A 19,640-nucleotide genomic window follows, 5' to 3' on the forward strand; every position below is an offset into this window, starting at 1 on the left:
TTTGTGGTTAAAGTTAATTTTGTTGTATAACATATATTTAGTTACAATACAGCTCAAATCACAATATATGACAAATATGGTAAGCAGTTTCAATGATCTTGTCTTAGAAAACTATCGTTTTGAGAAAAATTGTATTTGCGTTCAGCTGTGTCAGCTGTTCTCGCTTCTCGACATCACGCAGACTTGCTGTGGAGCAATGGACGCAACGTCGTCTAGATGTGAAATAGTATTCCTCTCGTGCCGATTGATCAAAATCGGTTTTAAAATTTATTATTTCCTATGCAGATTTGAACGTATCACCTTAAACAATGGAAAATACAGGTGGAATAATGACAACGTTATGTCTGGCCTTGACAGCCGGAGACTTTGGTCATGTGCGTGTGAGTTGCTCTTGTGTGTGTGTGTGTGTGTGTGTGTGTGTGTGTGTGGGTGTGTGTGTGTGTGAGTGCGTGTGTGTTGTTTGACAGTCTTTTTGTTGTGCCTCTCTGCGACACAGTACTCCGCTGTATGGTGAGTAGCAACTATTATTTTCACAATACTGAACGTATCATATGACGTATCATAGGCAAATGAAACTGATTGTTGTTCGCAGCAACACACTTTGGCCACGTGCTCTTCGTTTTCCCGCTCACTGCTGTCAAGCATGCGCAGACCTCATCACCTCCACGCTCTCCTAGCGCTCCGCCTCTATGCTCGGAAGCGACATTCTATGTGACGCGGCCTGTAGCTGTCCCTGCCAACACCCGGTGCGATCCGAAAGAAGGAAGCGTCCGCTGCTCGTCGGTGTCCGTTCGCGAGTGCTTGCAACCGGGAACCTCTCCTTCCTGGCAAGACGGCCAGCAGACAGCCTTCCGGCCCAAGCCAAGTGCTCAACGAGAGGATAACGGTTCAACCTTATTTGTAGTAATACAGAACACGAAGAAACTAATCAACAGTTTGAAGATAGCTCACTGTAACTAAAATACCACACTGAATTTAGCAATGAGACTGAACCTCGTTATAATGAAAGCTATGGACAGTAAGACAGTTTAGTCGGAAACAGTCTTTCGCACTGCCACTTCAAGCATTTACTTATGGAATATTATATGTAATATAATTGATTTTTCCCGTCACATATCGCTCCTGTGACCACTGGCTATCATTTAATAACGCGAAAAATTCCAAGTTGCATCGTGGGTTCGCGACCACGTTAAATTGTAGGTTCTTGTATAACTGGCTGGTGAAGTTCGTTCAAATGTCGAAGAGAGAGATAAGAGCACACTTTCGCATCAGTGAAGATAAAAACAATCGCGTCTGGTGAACCGCACAGAATAGCAAAGCTGAGGAAATTGCAATTTGAAGGGGCGAGGTGGCGATAGCACGGGTTCCGAAGCAGGTCGGCAGAACAACCGACAAGTCATCACGAGCCAAGTTCGTAGTTCCCAAAGGCAGTTCCCGAAACCATGGTCCAAAATAATAAGTAAGGGTTATTGAATTGATGCTGTTGGGGGCATGACCAATAGCATCACACACAGACTATAAGTGATGGCTTGTTAATCTGCATGGGATTGAAACATCTGTCAGCAAAGGTCGTACGTTGCTAGCTAAAATGACAGACGTGATTGAACTAAATGGCAACAAAATGGAAGGAAATGTTCTCATATTTCACAGTTACCTCCACTCTCCAGGACACTAACATCTCTACACATTTGTTCCACAGCACTACTTTTAATATATTTATTTTTTCTTGGTTCTTTGCTAGTAGTATCGATTAATACTAATAAATAAAATTACATAAAATAAATAAAGCAAAGGTGTGGAACTTTCATTTCCAAGACAACTTCTTTCAGCTCTGCTTGAAAAGTAGTGGGGAAGTTCATCAGATCTCTACTTGTTACGCTTTTACGGTATACAGGACCATCGTAATTTTATCGTCTCCACACTTCTTACGAATTCTGATCCACTGCTGCCCCTACACTTATATATTACCTTTTCTGTATCCTTGCAAATTCTGCAGAACCTGTCTACAGAAAACTTAAACCCCCTCTTTTCAATGAACAATCACTTATCATACATCGGGATGGATCTCATCTGATCAGAATTCCTACCTTCCCTTTCACAGTTTGATACCCCCGACATCGATACAAACACCTCCCCCTGAATCGACTCGCAATTTGCACCCATATACTCTTTCTTATCTTCCGATCCCATTCACTCACTCAGAACGAAATCTATCAACCATCATCATCAACACCATGCGGCAGCACTCAACGATCATCAATATCGTTACCGCAGTAAAGACACTAGACACTAATTTTTTGTGAACAAACAAGTTTAAGGTCAAATTCACATCTTATTTTTCCGAAAACTTAATTTCAAGTTTTCATGACTCATCTCAGAGAAGCATGTATTTTTTGTTAGAAATCCGAAGTGTGATAACGGAAAATTTATAAACTGAGAATCAGTATTCAAATTTTTATACATTGACAGGAATGGAAAGTGTTACACCACGAAGGCTTTGGGCGAATGCAACAAAACTCATGCTCCGGTATTTCCACGTCTGTGGGATATATTTATTAACATTTTATCCATGTGCAAGCTTATATTCAATATGGAAAAAAAGTCGCTTGCACAGATGAAGAATGATGTACTGATGGATACTGAGTGTGTTTAATGCTAATGGAACTTCTGAGCTGGAGATAGCAACGCAGGATCCACAGAGGACGTGTACTTGCAACGCATCTCCAACTTTTGGACTCTGAGAAAGGTCAAATCATTGCCGTAAGAGACATGAGAGCCTTATACCTACTTATCGCACTATTTCTGCAGCCCAGACATGATATTCAACGAAACTCATGTAACGTCTGCCAATGAAGTTTGTTGAGCGCGGATTAAACAATCCTCTGACGAAATCAGGAGCTCTTCGTTGGATCTCCTCTGTCTCTTCTATCAGTCTTACTTGCTAAGATACCGCACTGATGAACAGGCGTCTTATAAGTCACCTGCTTCGTGGCTGAGTTTCATTTTCTTAAAATTCTTCTTATGAATCTCAGTGTGATATCTGTTTTTTCTAGTATTTGTATTATGAAGTCATTGCACTTACTGTCGCTCTGGATAGTTACCCCTAAATATTTTACGTTAGCTACAGTTTCCAGCAGTTTCTGATCAATAGCGTAGTAGGAGAGCACTGACATTCTTTGCCTATGTGCGCTCAATATCCTAGATTTATTTACGTTCTAAATCATCTGCCAGAGCCTGCACCAGTCGTCAATCCTCTTCAGGTCATTCTGCAAATGGATACTGTCTTGTGGCTTTGCTACTATACAGGGTGATTCAAAAAGAATACCACAAGTTTAAAAATGTGTATTTAATGAAAGAAACATAATATAACCTTGTGTTATACATCATTACAAAGAGTATTTAAAAAGGTTTTTTTTTCACTCAAAAACAAATTCAGAGATGTTCAATATGGCCCCCTCCAGACACACGAGCAATATCAACCCGATACTCCAACTCGTTCCACACTCTCTGTAGCATATCAGGCGTAACAGTTTGGATAGCTGCTGTTACTTCTCGTTTCAAATCATCAATGGTGGCTGGGAGAGATGGCCGAAACACCATATCCTTAACATACCCCCATAAGAAAAAATCGCACGGGGTAAGATCAGGGCTTCTTGGAGGCCAGTGATGAAGTGCTCTGTCACGGGCTGCCTGGCGGCCGATCCATCGCCTCGGGTAATTGACGTTCAGGTAGTTACGGACAGATAAGTGCCAATGTGGTGGCGCTCCATCCTGCTGAAATATGAATTGTTGTGCTTCTTGTTCGAGCTGAGGGAACAGCCAATTCTCTAACATCTCCAGATACTGTAGTCCAGTTACAGTAGCACCTTCGAAGAAAAAGGGACCAAAAACTTTATTGGCTGAAATGGCACAGAAAACGTTCACCTTAGGCGAGTCACGTTCATACTGAGTTGTTTCCCGCGGATTCTCAGTGCCCCATATACAGACATTGTGACGGTTGACATTCCCATTAGTGTGGAAAGTTGCTTCATCACTAAACACAATCTTTGAAACGAAAGATTCATCTGTTTCCATTTGAGCAAGGATAAAATCACAGAAATCGATTCTTTTAATCTTATCAGCTGCAGACAGTGCTTGAACCAATTTCAGACGATAAGGTTTCATAACTAACCTTTTTCGTAGGACTCTACATACAGTTGATTGTGGAATTTGCAGCTCTCTGCTAGCTCTGCGAGTCGATTTTCCTGGGCTGCCAACAAATGCTTGCTGGATGCGTGCTACATTTTCATCACTCGTTCTCGGCCGTCCAGAACTTTTCCCTTTGCACAAACACCCATTCTCTGTCTATACCAACGTTTAATACACCACCTATCAGGAGGTTTAACACCATACTTCGTTCGAAATGCACGCTGAACAACTGTCGTCGATTCACTTCTGCCGTACTCAATAACACAAAAAGCTTTCTGTTGAGCGGTCGCCATCTTAGCATCAACTGACGCTGACGCCTAGTCAACAGCGCCTCAAGCGAACAAATGTACAACTAAATGAAACTTTATAGCTCCCTTAATTCGCCGACAGATAGTGCTTAGCTCTGCCTTTTGTAGTTGCAGAGTTTTAAATTCCTAAAGTTGTGGTATTCTTTTTCAATCACCCTGTATTGTTGACAACCGCATCATCTGCGAACAGTCTTAAACAGCAACCGACGCTTTCTACTAGACGATCTACACTGAGGGGACAAAAGTGATAGGTTAGTGATATACACATATACAGATGGCGGTAGTATCAGGTACACAAGGTATAAAACGAGAGTGTATTGACCAAACTGTCATTTGTATTCGGGAGATTCATGTGGAAAGGTTTCCAAAATGATTATGGCTGCACGACGGGAATAGCCTTCGAACGCGGAATGATAGTTGGAACTAGACGTGTGGAACAACCCATTTCAGAAACCGTTAGGGAATTCTATATTCCGAGATGCACAGTGTAAACAATGTGCCGATAGTACCAGATTTCAGGTATTACCTCTCACCACGGAGAACGCAGTGTCAGAGAGCTTTCACGTAACGGACGAGAGCAGTGGGGTCTGCGTTAAGTTGTCAGTGCTAATAGACAAGCCACACTGCTTAAAATAACCACAGAAACCAATGTGAGACGTACGACGAAAGTATCTGTTAGGACAGTGAGAGGCCACGCTTGGCGTTAATGGTCTATGGCAGCAGACGGCCAACGCGATCGCCTTTGCCAACACTACGTCGTCTTCAGTGCCTCTCTAGAGCTCTCGACCATACTGTTGAACCCTAGACGACTGTAATACCGTGGTCTGGTCAGAGAAGTCCCGATTTCAGTTCGCAAGAGCTGATGGTAGGGTTCGTGTGTGGTGCAGACTTCACGAAGTCATGGAAACAAGTTGTCAACAACGCACTGTGCGACCTGGGTAAGGCTCAGTAATAGTGAAGGCTGTGTTTTCATGGAGTGGAATGGTCCTCTGGTCTAACTGAACCGATCGTTGACTATAAATGGTTATGTTCAGATACCTGGACAGCACTTGCAGCCGTTCATGGAGTTCATGATCCGAAACATTGATGGAATTCTTGTGGATGACGATGCGCCATGTGACTAGATCACAACTGTTCGCGATTGGTTTGAAGAACATTCTGGACAATTCGAGCGAATGATCTGGCCACCTATACCGCGCGAAATGAATCCCATCCAACATTTATAGGACATAATCAAGAGGTCAGTTCGCGCACCAGCAATACTACCGCAATTATGGATGGCGATAGATGTAGCATTGCGCAGTATATCTTCCGGGGACTTCCAAACACTTGTTCAGTCTATGCCACGTCTAGTTTCTGCCCAACGGCGTGCAAAAGGAGGTCTGACACCATACTAGGGGGTATATACGATGTAAACAGTAATGGTCCCATCACATCTCTACATCTACATCCATACTCCGCAAGCCACCTGACGGTGTGTGGCGGAGGGTACTTTGAGTACCTCTGTCAGTTCACCCTTCTGTGCCAGTCTCGTATTGTTCGTGGAAAGAAAGATTGTCGGTATGCCTCTGTGTGGGCTCTAATCTCTCTGATTTTATCATGTTCTCTTCGCGAGATATACGTAGGAGGGAGCAATATACTGCTTGACTCGTCGGTGAAGGTATGTTCTCGAAACTTCAACAAAAGCCCGTACCGAGCTACTGAGCGTCTCTCCTGAAGAGTCTTCCACTGTAGTTTTCTATCATCTCCGTAACACTTTCGCGATTAGTAAATGATCCTGTAACGAAGCGCGCTGCTCTCTGTTGGATCTTCTCTGTCTCTTCTATCAACCCTATCTGGTACGGATCCCACACTGGTGAGCAATATTCAAGCAGTGGGCGAACAAGTGTACTGTAACCTACTTCCTTTGTTTTCGGATGTATATCCTTAAGATTCTTCCAATGAATCTCAGTCTGGCATCTGCTTTACCGACGATCAACCTTATATGATCATTCCATTTTAAATCACTCCTAATGCGTACTCCCAGATAATTTATGGAATTAACTGCTCCCAGTTGCTGACCTGCTATATTGTAGCTAAATGATAAAGGATCTTTCTTTCTATGTATTCGCAGCACAATACACTTGTCTACATTGAGATTCAATTGCCATTCCCTGCACCATGCGTCAATTCGTTGCAGATCCTCCTGCATTTCAGTACAATTTCCCATTGTTACAACCTCTCGATATACTACAGCATCATCCGCAAAAAGCCTCAGTGAACTTCCGATGTTATCCAGAAGGTCATTTATGTATATTGAGAATAGCAACGGTCCTACGACACTCCCCTGCGGCACTCTTGAAATCACTCTTACTTCGGAAGACTTCTCTCCATTGAGAATGACATGCTGCGTTCTGCTGTCTAGGAGCTCTTCAATCCAATCACACAATTGGTCCATATGCTCTTACTTTATTCATTAAACAACTGTGGGGAACTGTATCGAACGCTTTGCGGAAGCCAAAAAACACGGCATCTACCTGGGAGACCGTGTCTATGGCCCTCTGAGTCTAGTGGATGAATAGCGCGAGCTTGGTTTCACACGATCGTCTTTCTCGAAACCCATCGGAAAGGACGTTTTTATCTGTCGATTTTGTACCGTTAGGAGCGAAGTATTGAGTTCTATCTGCAAGGACGTCTTGAACCCAGACGCATATCTGGTCTGATCCTTGATAAGCTCGCGTATCTTTCACTAAACAGCAGTGCGGGACATTGTCAAATGCAGAGCTTATGGTCACCAGGAACTGCTATCAACAGATGACTGGTAGGTGGTTGAGGTGTTGTGTTTCCACACGTCGTTTACCGCTAACACTGTTACATACAACACAGATGATCGTGGTGTAGAGCAATAATCAGCAGGAACACTGAGTGGAATTGTGTGGTCTTCACTGATGCGTCTCGCTTCTGTTCACGGCGGCTTCATCGAAACCAACGTGCCCGTCGGTGACCTGGTAAATGGTCATAGAAACCAACGATACGCAATACCCATACCAGCCAAACTCCTGAAATCATGGTATGGGGAAGTGTTTGATTAAAATAAAAGCAATCAATCTCTGGCCATTAAAATTGGAACACCAAGAAGAAATGCAGATGATAAACGGGTATTCATTGGACAAATACATTATATTAGAACTGAGATTTGATTACATTTTCACGCAGTTTGGGTGCATAGATCCTGAGAAAGCAGTACCAAGAACAACCACCACTGACCGTAATAACGGCCTTGATACACCAGGGCATTGAGTCCAACAGAGCTTGGATGGCGTGTATAGGTACAACTGCCCATGCAGCTTCAACACGATATCGCAGTTCATCAGGAGTAGTGACTGGCTTATTGTGACGAGACAGTTGCTCGGCCACCATTGACCAGACGTTTTCAGTTGGTGACAGATCTGGAGAATGTGCTGGTAAGGGCAGCAGTCGAACATTTTCTGTATCCAGAAAGGCCCGTACAGGACCTGCAACATGCGGTCGTGCATTATCCTGCTGAAATGTAGGGTTTAGCAGGGATCGAATGAAGCGTAGAGCCACAGGTCGTAACACATCTGAAATGTAACGTCCACTGTTCAAAGTGCCGTCAATGCGAACAAGAGGTAACCGAGACGTGTAACCAATGGCACCCCATACCATCACGCCGGTTGATACACCAGTATGGCGATGACGAATACACGCTTCAAAAGTGCGTTCACCACGATGTCGTCAAACACGGATGCGACCATCATGATGCTGTAAACAGAACCTGGATTCATCTGAAAAAATGACGTTTTCCCATTCGTACACGAAGGTTCGTCGTTGAGTACACCATCGCAGGCGCTGCTGTCTGTGATGCAGCGTGAAGGGTAACCGCAGCCATGGTCTCCGAGCTGGTAGTCCACGCTGCTGCAAACGTTGTCGAACTGTTCGTGCAGATGGTTGTTGTCTTGCGAACGTCCGCATCTGTTGACTCAGGGATCGAGATGTGGCTGCACGATCCGTTACAGCCATGCGGATAAGATGCCTGTAATCTCGACTGCTAGTGATACGAGGCCGTTGGGATCCAGCACGGCGTTCCGTGTTACCCTCCTGAACCCACCGATTCCATATTCTGCTAACAGTCATTGGATCTCGACCAACGCGAGCAGCAATGTCGCGATATGATAAACCGTAATCGCGATAGGCTACAGTCCGACCTTTATCAAACTCGGAAACGTGACGGTACGCATTTCACCTCCTTACACGAGGCATCACAACAACGTTTCACCAGGCAACGCCGGTCAGCTGCTGTTTGTGTATGAGAAATCGGTTGGAAACTTGCCTCATGTCAGCACGTTGTAGGTTTCGCCACCGGCGCCAATCTTGTGTGCATGCTCTGAAAAGCTTATCATTTGCATATCACAGTATCTTCTTACTATCGGTTAAATTTCGCGTCTGTAGCACGTCATCTTCGTGGTGTAGCAATTTTAATGGCCAGTAGTGTAAATTATAATTATATATTTCTTCTTAGTTTTGTAGGTCATATACAGGAGGTAAGAGTAGACTTTTCAGTCAATTCTCTAAGACAGGAGCATCACAGTAAATGCTTTAAAGTGGATTTGGTCGCATCTGGCATGCGCTTTGGACAGCCCCGCGCATGCGCAGTGGCCCGTCCGTCGCGCAGCCGGCGCCGGGCCCCGCCAGTGCCTCCCCGACCGCGACAAGGGACACATCGCTCCAGGAAGCAGTACGCGCACGCCTCGGCGGGCCACGGGCGTTACAGCGGCGCCGACACGCGTCCCTGTAAGTACACAAACGCACTGCAGGCGGCCGGCGCCGCGTTACGCAAGTGCGTCGCCCGAGCGTGCACGCAGCCACACCGGATGCGGGTTTATCGAACCGGCGGCAGCAGGCGTGCGTTCCCCCTCCACCGCCACTCCCCTCTCTGCAACCGGCGCCCTATGGACTCAATCAGCTGTACTCCTGCCGCTGCTGCAGACGCATTCACCACTCCACTGCAAACTGCAGCTGCTCCCGCCATTCGGTGTCGCACAGTGCCTTGTTGACACCGCGCCGCTGACAGGAGTACGCAGTCCCATGAGCCTCCGTTACAGTAGAACAACAGCACATCGTGAAAGAATGCCCATGATACAATTATAATCTGGAAACCTCAAACGAATTGTGTACCTTTTTCATTTATCTTATACGTTGTCTGCTGTTTTAGCAGTATTGACTACTGTGTGAGGTACAGACGATATATTCCCTTTAGCTCAATACAACTATGGAATGATTACAAAATCGTGTTGCAGGACAGGCCTTAGCATTGTGTTCGTTTCGTCACGAACTCTATAATGGTGGGAAGATTATCCAAAATACGCACTACAAACATTCTTAAACAAGTGAGCTGCCAGTAGGCAGTGCGACCACGTGCTACAAAGCATTGGATTTTTAGTTTTTGGATGTTCCGGTTCAAAGCAGTTTGATCAAGGAGCGACTCACTACATACACAAACTGTACGGAACACTGGCAAAAAAGGTATAAAATTCTGTGAATTCTGATGACAGAAAAGAATAAGAATCTTTTTCCATAACGAAAGACAAAATAGTTGTCTTGATGGTTAGTGAGGTAGACACATCACAGAGAAATGCTCGAAGCAAAATAAATTAGAACTCTTGCATTTAGAATCTCGTATGTTTTCCCATTTCTGTTCAAAATGGGAACAGAACTGTGTGCAACTTTCTGTGGACTGTTTACTGTATTGTCAAAAGTGCGTATGGGTCTTATGATCATTGTTGATTGAATTCTGCTGTTCTATTTTAATTTTCTGTCTTACGACCTACAAGTCCAATGCATCCGGCCTGCAGTGTTAGTATTTCCAGAATGGGCAGCTGTCTGATCGCTCTTCGCGAACTGATGACGCAATTAATTCTTTAACCCTTCTCTGCGAGAATACGGTTTGTCATTATGCTAAGTGACCTCAGTATGATACCATGGAGCACAGTAGACTGAAAAATAAACAATGTAAATAAGTTTTCGGTACAATGGAGATTACTTTGGTGCTGCCCACGACAACAATCTTTTTTCGGTCAACATTGTAAAAGAATTCCACTCGTTATATAATAAAGTCGTAAGGTTAACCTTACGACTTATCTTAGAAGAAAGATTAAGAAAAGGCAAACCTACGTTTCTAGCATTTGTAGACTTAGAGAAAGCTTTTGACAACGTTAACTGGAATACTATCTTTCAAATTCTGAAGGTGGCAGGGGTAAAATACAAGGAGCGAAAGGCTATTTACAATTTGTACAGAAACCAGATGGCAGTTATAAGAGTCGAGGGGCATGAAAGGGAAGCAGTGGTTGGGAAAGGAGTGAGACAGGGATGTAGCCTCTCCCCGATGTTATTCAATCTGTATATTGAGCAAGCAGTAAAGGAAACAAAAGAAAAATTCGGAGTAGGTATTAAAATTCATGGAGAAGAAGTAAAAACTTTGAGGTTCGCCGATGACATTGTAATTCTGTCAGAGACAGCAAAGGACTTGGAAGAGCAGTTGAACGGAATGGACAGTGTCTTGAAAGGAGGATATAAGATGAACATCAACAAAAGCAAAACGAGGATAATGGAATGTAGTCAAATTAAATCGGGTGATGCTGAGGGGATTAGATTAGGAAATGAGACATTTAAAGCAGTGAAGTAGTTTTGCTATTTAGGGAGTAAAATAACTGATGATGGTCGAAGTAGAGAGGATATAAAATGTAGACTGGCAATGGCAAGGAAATCGTTTCTGAAGAAGAGAAATTTGTTAACATCTAGTATAGATTTAAGTGTCAGGAAGTCGTTTCTGAAAGTATTTGTATGGAGTGTAGCCATGTATGGAAGTGAAACATGGACGATAATTAGTTTAGACAAGAAGAGAATACAAGCTTTTGAAATGTGGTGCTACAGAAGAATGCTTAAGATTAGATGGGTATATCATATAACTAATAAGGACGTATTGAATAGGATTGGGGAGAAGAGAAGTTTGTGGCACAACTTGACTAGAAGAAGGGATCGGTTGGTAGGACATGTTTTGAGGCATCAAGGGATCACAAATTTAGCATTGGAGGGCAGCGTGGAGGGTAAAAATCGTAGAGGGAGACCAAGAGATCAATACAGTAAGCAGATTCAGAAGAATGTAGGTTGCAGTAGGTACTGGGAGATGGTACACAGGATAGAGTAGCATGGAGAGCTGCATCAAACCAGTCTCAGGACTGAGGACCACAACAACAACAACAATATAATAAACTCAAAATGATGATGTGTCTTTCGTTATTTGCAAATTTAATGGACATTAATTTCGATCTCTAGCTGTGTTGAGGACAGTGTCAAAATGGATCGCAAATATAATTCACCTTTCTAGTGAAAAATATGGTTACATGGTGATCATTATGGCTGAGTTCATGCTCTGTGACGATATTTTCCTTATTCTGGGCACACAGTCACGCAAAAGTTTTAAATGACAACATTTTTGCCATTTGAATTCAGTTATGTCTCTTATGCCCTCTAATGTAATTCCGGCTTTTTAGCTATTTTCAGGGGCAGTACATGATCCCGTGACACGTCCTGAGAGATGATGTACTGCATTCGAAAATGGCACTAAATTCGGAATTCCAATTGTCCAAATAATAAACAATTACAGTTAAATGCTGAAAGTGTTTGTCATTTAGTGCACGCTCTGCATTTGGTTGCAATTAAGAGGCGGTCTGTTTCCCCACGTAGCCTATATCATCCATTCCGCTTTCTTTTACATCACATTCCACACACTTCCCGGTGACATGTGTGGTCTCCAAAAATTATACGTCATCTATGCTATCAGACCTTCATCAAAACCGTCCCTTCGCTTCCATGTCTGGTTACAGAATGCGAGCGATAGGTAAATGCCTATCATCAAGCTCTCACCACAAATGAACAAATATTGCGACTAATTTTCTGCAGCAAGGGAGTCATAAAGACAACACTGTGTAGCGAACGACGGAGAATACCAGTTACAAACACATACTGTCTTCTTCACTACTTTAGTTGATTAGCTATGTTGCAGCTTCTGATGAAAGAGGAGGAGAAAAAAAACTTTCATTGAAGAATGTAGTTGTAGGAAGAGTTGTTTCATAACTTGCCTGTTATGGTAACATTGTTGCCTGAATTATGATTGCAGAGCACGTAGACAACTTCTCGAGCATCGAGTTTGTGCACACCCGTCTACATTGTCCAACGAATCTAGAATTCTGCAACTATAAATCTGTTATACACCGCAAATGTACTGTTTGCTCTAGGATCAATACTTTTGCTGTCACGACGTTGCATTTTCAAATTTGTTGAAGAGGATTAAGTTGTAGCGCCTTTTATAACCCTTGCTTACGGCGAACTCTATTCACAAGTTTAGCAATACCAGTGACTTTTCAATCAAATAGAGAATGAGACACATGCTCGTGAGATTATCAGGAAGTAGATTTCTGTGTTGTCAAACTCGGGTGCCCCCAACTCAGAAGTCGCAAAGTGTCGAAAAAGTTACTTTAAAATCTCCTTGGGTTGATAGACGAAGTAAAAATGCACTTTACTACGCAACATAAAAATGCCAAATGCAACATTTTCCAGATGTATGTCTTTCAGTAAACGGTCGTTAGCTATAGTAATTTTGCATACTATTGCACGTTTTTATTTCGACGTCGTTATTTACAACTTGTGTTCATACGTATGGCACTTTGGAATGCCTCGCGCATACTCGTTTAAACCGACGAATCCCAAGAAAGTGTATCAAATGGATGGCTTTCCACTGGCGTATGTAATTGTTCATCGATTTGTACACGAAATTTTAGAAATCCCTGTCTGCCTAATTCGTGTTTTGTTTACCGATGCGACTGTCTTGCGGAAGCAACGATTTTCAACAGCAAAAAGAACTGACGTGTTTCTTGAAATTTCTTATAAAATGTGTGACATCAAGACCACAGACAGTATAGATGAGAATCTGGTAACCTCATCTTCTACTCAACAACTATAAGAGACTGTTCCGCTGGCCATTATAAAACTATTATGGTTCCAATACCTTGAGCACTGCGTTAGGAAGGATAAAATTGTGTCATACTCCACATATGGAATGTCAGCGGTGAACAGTGTATCACCTGCCACGATTCCCTGAATTCAACGGGAGCGCCTTGTTTTCTTGGTCGCCAACAGACATCCGTGAATCTTCTTCCTGCATCGAGCAGGTTAATTACAACGTTACTTAAGAGCTCAGAGCTCAACAACTACGCCTTCGTACTTCCTACATCACTCCCTAAACTCTGAACTTTTTTTTTTGACACTATGAATATACGAACTAGTTCTTAAAGTACAAGCGTTCGAATCAAGTAACTAGGAGGCTTCCGTAGATTTCTTTCCTGACCTATTTCTCTGTTTAGTAACTCTCCATTTATCAACTTATGTGTCCACTTAATTTTTAGCATTACTCGGTTTCGAATGCTTCCAGTTTCTTCTTCTCCAGTTTCCGGTGGTCCATGGTTCAGTTCTACAATGCTGCACTCGAGACGTACACAGCGACCTACGCCGGCCACCATCGCACGCCGAAAAGCCGCTACGCCGCAGCCACCGACACCGCAGAGTAATCCAGAGCAGTGCACCGTGCCTACCCAGGTGCAGCAGTCACGTCGGAATAGCAGCCGACCCAGCTGCAACCAGCCACAACGGAAACTGGCTACGCACGCAAAGGATGAAAAGAGCTGTTCTGTTTCGATACGGGAGGTACTACACATCTATCCGTTTACAGCGTTGCGAAAGACGAACGCCGGAAAGACTGCGCTCTAACGATCACAGCAGCTGCACTGGGGAACCACGCTGTGCCATGGGATGGCCCTGATCAACCACAATGGTGATGTGTTCAAATGGTTCAAATGGCTCTGAGCACTATGGGACTCAACTGCTGAGGTCATTAGTCCCCTAGAACTTAGAACTAGTTAAACCTAACTAACCTAAGGACATCACAAACATCCATGCGCGAGGCAGGATTCGAACCTGCGACCGTAGCGGTCTTGCGGTTCCAGACTGCAGCGCCTTTAACCGCACGGCCACTTCGGCCGGCCGGTGATGTGTTCCTAGGCAGTAATGTGACCTTGCAGAGCAAGCATGAGGCACATGGAATACCACGATATGGCTGCCCAAATCTTCGCCGAAACCTTGCCATGATTCACTCTTGAGACGTAAACTCGGACAGAACTTGGAAACAGTATGAAACAACTCATCCGACGTCTCAGTTCAGGTTTTATGACTTGAGCACCACGTTTTCCAGTTGCGGATATTTGGATCACTAATGGGGTTTTTTGGAATTACAGGTATCCCTGCAATTATCTGCTTCTGGACCTCCCTTCAGATTGTTTTGGTGCTGTCGAGAACCAGTCAGATGTTCAGCGATTTTTTCAGCTGCGTATACTTTTCATCACAATGCTCTCCAATGACTGTCCATCATGAACACCCAAGAAGTATTTTCGTCCGTCTTGTAGGGGATAGTGTGTTTCCACTTACCGTGTGCGTGTGTGGTATAAGCCCTCGATACGATGCCTCTTGAAAGACCCACACACATCGGCTACCTTGGATGCAGAAGCAGCCAGCGCATGAGCGTCAACACTTTGCCCACTTTCGATGGCACTGTGCTGTGACATAATGCACTACATTAGCCATTGTGTCCTGTCCTGAGGCAAGTTAGCCGACAACAATTGTAGCTGGTCCTTGATATCCAGATGCTAACACTGGGACGGAGTTGACATCTGAGGTGGACCCACACATGCTCTATCAGATCTGACGATGGAAGAACCTCAACATCATGCAGAAGACATGTTACACGTTGTGGTGAAGCATTGTCCTGTTGATAAAGGCAGCACAGTATTGTCGCATGAGAGCTGATGGATGAGGAAGGTGCCCATTGTGCTGTAAGAATTTCCTATAACCAACAGTGACCTAACGTCATACCCGATGGCTCCCCCCCCCCCCTCCCCTTCCACATGACCCCTCTCCACATTCGAAGAATGGGACATCTCCCTGGATTGCTATGACACTTGCTGACAGTGGCCATCTGAGGTAGCTTGGAACCGCGATCTATCGCTGAGCACAGTGCGGCGTAATTCATAAGCAGTCCATGCTGTCCAGTCCTGGCACCACTCAAACACCGCTGGTTGTATTGTCTGTTAAAGGGAGCTTATGCATGGGATGTAGTTCCCTGAACTGCCTGCTGACACTCTCCTACCATTGACATATGCTTGGTGCCTGCTACGGCCATCCTCCATTGTGGTGTCGGAAGTGGCCAAATGGAATCTTAATGACTAGGATGGCTGCTGTCACATTCCCATGCAGCACAACAATGAGCCATTGTCACATGCCGCAAATCTGGCTATTGCACAATTCGACCAGACAGACAAATGGAGAGCCACAATGAAGCCCCTCTCAAACTCTGCCAGGTGCCAATAACACTGTGTCACCCAAGTACATGGTGTTTCCGTGTCCTTCACAGTGAACACTCATCGTCTGACGATCTTCATGCCACCTATAAACCATAGACGGCCTGGTAACAACACTAAGCATGAACAACACTAATATATGCTGGTGGCTGTTCTATCTGTCACAGGGAATGGCAATTCCAATCGTTTACATGCCCGCTGTTTGTGTGTGTGTGTTTGTGCATGCATGTTGTGATACCTCAGCCGGTGCCCAATTGCGCCAACCCACAGCGCTAGCGCCCCAGGACGAGGAGAGAGGCATACCCCACGTGGCGAAACGCGCAAACTGGAGTCGTTCTTCAAGCATACACAGGGAGAGGATGACCTCATCTCGCTTCAGGATGGACAGCTGGTAAACAATGAGAAGCATACCGAAAACCGTTGGATCCCTGCAGTCACTGGGACGGAGCGTAGACATGAAAACATCAACAATGCATATGTGGAGCCTTTGAATCTTGTATCTGACAGTAGCCGTTTTTACTTTCTTTTCAAAAGCGAGAATGTATCGAGAATTCAAGAACTTTGCATTTACTAATGGAATATAGACAAAAAGGGTCAAGAATTCATACAGGAAGGTGTGTCAAAATTAAATAGCTGTGGAAGAACTCAGCCTGGACAGTAAGGACGTTATTTATAACTCATGAACGTCAGCAGATCCTCATACGAAGCACAAACGTGAGACTGTCCATGCCTCAAGCAGAGATAGCCGTTTCAAACAAGTGTTGCGTGGCTGCTTTCACTGCAACTTAGGAATGCAGAAAAACATCGAAAAAAATGCGACAAACGCTGGATAGATCCTTGACAGTGAAAACGTGAGAAAGACGCCAACTGCATAGTCATAAGCCGGTCCACACAGGGTAGAAAATTTTCGCCTTGCATTGGTAGGCGCGCACATGAAACAGCAAGCTGTCATTGGGCGGCACTGTAAACGCCAGTGACAACATTGAGAGGAGAATAATTTCGAGGAGTCGTTGAGGTTGGGAAGGTAGTGGGAAGGGAAAAGGGAGTCGGTGAGACAGCGGGGAAGCGAGTGGAGATGGGGCTTTCCCGTCCATCGTGTACATCCGCCTCCCGACACAGTGATATAGCTGCTTCGGCTACGGCAATTCCCAGCGACCAGTCAATGCGGACGCTGTTACGAACCCTCGCTGCACATCCGCAGGCCAAAGCACAGATCTGAGGCGAAGCGCCATCCTAACCCAGCGCCCGCCGCTGTCATAACCACACGACAGAGGGGTAGGTAACATGCCTTCAAAATTCCTAAAATCATTGGGGGAAGTGTGGGAACAAAACGACTATTCACGTCGGTGAGCAGAATGAGTGAGTCTGACTTTCGGAAAATTATCATCCGCCCAGTTCTGAAGATTGCTAAAGCTGACAAGTGCGAGAATTATCCCACAATCAGCTCAACAGCTCAGCACCCAAGCTGTTGACAAAAACGGAAAAGAGGATGTATTAGATGACCTTCAGTTTGGCTTTAAGAAAGATTAGGCTGGAGAGAGGCCATTCTTACGTTGAGGCTGCTAATGGAAGCGAGGCTAAATAAAAATCAAGACATGTTCATAAGATGTCTTGTCCTGGAAAAAGCGTTCAAAAATGTCCAATGGTGTAAGATGTTCGACATTTTGAGGTATACAGCGGTAAACTCTTTGAGGAGGCAGGTAATATACGACATGTACAAGAGCCAAGAGGGAATAATAAGAGCAGAAGACCAAGAACGAATTGCTCTGATTAAAAGGGGTGTGAGACAGGAATGTAGTTCCTCTCCCCTACTGTTCAATCTACAGATAGGAGCAATGATGGAAACAAAAGCAAAGTGCAAGAATGGAATTCCAGAATGAGATTTTCACTCTGCAGCGGAGTGTGCACTGATATGAAACTTCTAGGCAGATTAAAACTGTGTGCCGGACAGACACTCGAGCTCGGGACCTTTGCTTTCGCAGGCATTTGCAAATGCCCACGAAAGGCAAAGGTCCCGAGTTCGAGTCTCAGTCCGGCACACAGTTTTAATCTGCTAGGAAGTTTCAAGAATGAATTTAAAATTCAAAGTGAAAGGATATCAGTGATAAGATTCGCTAATCATAATGATATCCTCAGTGTACGAGAAGAAGTAGTACACGACCTGCTGAATGCAATGGACAATGTAGTGTTCAAATGTGTAAAATCTTATGGGACTTAACTGCTAAGGTCATCAGTCCTAAGCTTACACACTACTTAACCTAAATTGTCCTAAGGACAAACACACACACCCATGCCCAAGGGAGGACTCGAACCTCCGCTGGGACCAGCCGCACAGTCCATGACTGCAGCGCCTGAGACCGCTCGGCTAATCCCGCGCAGCACAGTGTAATGAACACAGAATATGGATTGAGAGTAAATCGAAGAAAGACGAAAGTAACGAGAAGAAGCAGAAATGAGAACAGTGAGAAACTTAGCATCAAAATTGGTGATCACGAAGTAGATGAAAGAATTCTGATACTTTAGGAGCAAAATAACTCATGGCGACAGAGCAAGAATGACATCAAAGGCAGACTATCATTGTAAAAAAGGCATTCCAGTCCAAGAGAACTCTTCTAGTATCTAACATAGGCCTAAATTTGAGGAAGAAATTTCTGAGGAAATACGTTTGGCGCACAGCATTGTATGGTACTGAAACATGGTCTACGGGAAAACCGGAAGAGAAGAGAATCGAAGCATTTGAAATGTGACGTTACAGCCGAATGTTGAAAATTACGTAACCGATAAGTTAAAGAATGAGAAGGTTCTGCGCAGAATCTGAAAAGAAAGGAATATATGAGAAACACTGACAAGAAGATGATGACGATGGTAGGGCGTCTGTTACGATATCGTGGAATAACTTCAATGGTGGTAGATGGAGTCGTAAAGCGTAAAAGCTGTAGAAGATAATTGAGGACGCAGGTTGCAAGTACTACTCTGAGATGAAGAGGTTGGCACAGGTGAGGGATTCACGGCGGACCGCATCAAACCAATGAGAAGACTGATGACTCAAAAAAGAAAAAAAGGCTATACCGATAGCAATGCGTGTAAATGTTCATTGTCATACCTCTTGATATATAATCCTGTCCAAACACTGGAACGACACCCTAGAACTGGTCTCATAAGCGAATTGTATGCGATTGCCTTTACTCTCCCATTAGTACCGATTTCATGTGAGCGTCGTATTTCATGTCGCCTTCTAATACTTTTGCAAAACCTCGTCGCCAGAGTTGTAAACCCTTCTGGCCAGTTTAGTAAAGGCCTCGTCGCTACTGGTATGGAGGCCGATTTGCCACTGTTGTTACGGTAGGCCGAGTTTGTGAGTTCGTTCAAATGGTTCAAATGGCTCTGAGCACTATGGGACTAAACATCTGTGGTCATCAGTCCCCCAGAACTTGGAACTACTTAAACCTAACTAACCTAAGGACATCACACACATCCATGCCCGAGGCAGGATTCGAACCTGCGACCGTAGCAGTCGCGCGGTTCCGGACTGAGCGCCTAGAACCGCTAGACCACCGCGGCCGGCTGTGAGTTCGTGAAACGGCTCCTGGTGCAGTACACTGCTAAGACAATTTCTCCCTGTCGCTATTACACAACTGTGTCCCACGGTCACGTAACAGGTTACGAGAACGAAGGTTAG

This window comes from Schistocerca nitens, chromosome 5 (genome assembly GCF_023898315.1).
Source record: "Schistocerca nitens isolate TAMUIC-IGC-003100 chromosome 5, iqSchNite1.1, whole genome shotgun sequence".
NCBI lineage: Eukaryota > Metazoa > Arthropoda > Insecta > Orthoptera > Acrididae > Schistocerca > Schistocerca nitens.